Source organism: Benincasa hispida, chromosome 12 (assembly GCF_009727055.1).
Source record: "Benincasa hispida cultivar B227 chromosome 12, ASM972705v1, whole genome shotgun sequence".
Lineage (NCBI taxonomy): Eukaryota > Viridiplantae > Streptophyta > Magnoliopsida > Cucurbitales > Cucurbitaceae > Benincasa > Benincasa hispida.
Genome location: NC_052360.1, coordinates 69,207,923 through 69,208,969, shown reverse-complemented (window position 1 = coordinate 69,208,969; position 1,047 = coordinate 69,207,923). Strand labels below are relative to the sequence as shown.

The window sequence follows — 1,047 nt, the reverse complement described above, 5'->3', positions numbered from 1 at the left end:
CTGCAATATCTAAATAAAATAGTATAAATAGCTTGTATTTCTACAAGTTACACCCTTCTTTTTGCGCCACAAGTTGAAAATTTTGTTGTTGATTCTTCCAAGCAAAATTGGGGTGGTTCCTCCACCCGGGATTGTTGGTGTTTGAAAAGGGATTATTTTTCAAAAAGTAGACAGATTGTGGATTTTGCGGGCAATCTTCCATCACATGCTCATCACTGCAAGTCGCACACCTTGCGTTATTCTAACTGATTGCGTTGATTTGCCCACCTTGCGGTGTTGGGCTGCTGATCGCCATTCCTTGGATCAAATTCAACATTGCGATCATTTGGTTTTGTAATGAAGTAATAGCACTGTTGTTTGCGTCATAGTTTTTAAGTCTCAATCTCTGGTCACTCTCTCTTCAGTCTTCATGGTTCTTGGAGATGCGATCCAGGATATTCTTCGCCTCATCATAAGTTTTATCGAGCAGACCACCAGCGATTACTGCATTGGCAGCAGTCTGCGAAGCGATATTCAAACCATGATCGAAAATCTCCATTTGAAGGCAGTCTGGTAACCCATTATGCGGACAATTCTGGACCAATGTTTTAAACCTCGCCCAAGCATCGCTGAGCGGTTCGTCAATATCTTGTTCAAAATTTGTAATAAGCTTCCTTAGTCTTGCATTTTCGGTAGGTGGAAAATACATCTTCATAAATTTCTCCATTATCTGCTCCCAAGAAGTGATCTCTCCCGGTTCGAGAGAATATGCCCATTTCGTAGCCTGATCACAGAGAGAAAACGGGAACAACGTTAGGCGATCTTCTTTAGCAGAGATGTTCGGGAATACAAAAGTGTTACAGATTTCTATGAAGCTCCGGAGGTGGGCGTGCGAGTCTTCGCCACGCCTTCCTCCAAACTGCCTAGCAGCTTGGATCATCTGCAACATTACCGACTTCATTTTAAACCTTGATCCATCTAGCACTAGCCTCGTGATTCCTAGAGATAAATCGTAGAGGTTGGCGATGCATAGTCCCTGATCGGTCTTTTGCGGTCATTCGCCAGAAT

General features: G+C 43.1%; 1 non-coding gene across 1 annotated transcript; it reads left to right on the top strand.

Annotated features, from left to right (window-relative positions):
* The first annotated feature begins 554 nt into the window (after positions 1 to 554).
* LOC120068671 lies at positions 555 to 661 on the top strand. The gene has a single exon (XR_005479304.1). It is a non-coding gene; the product is annotated as a small nucleolar RNA R71 (small nucleolar RNA).
* Positions 662 to 1,047: the final 386 nt, after the last annotated feature.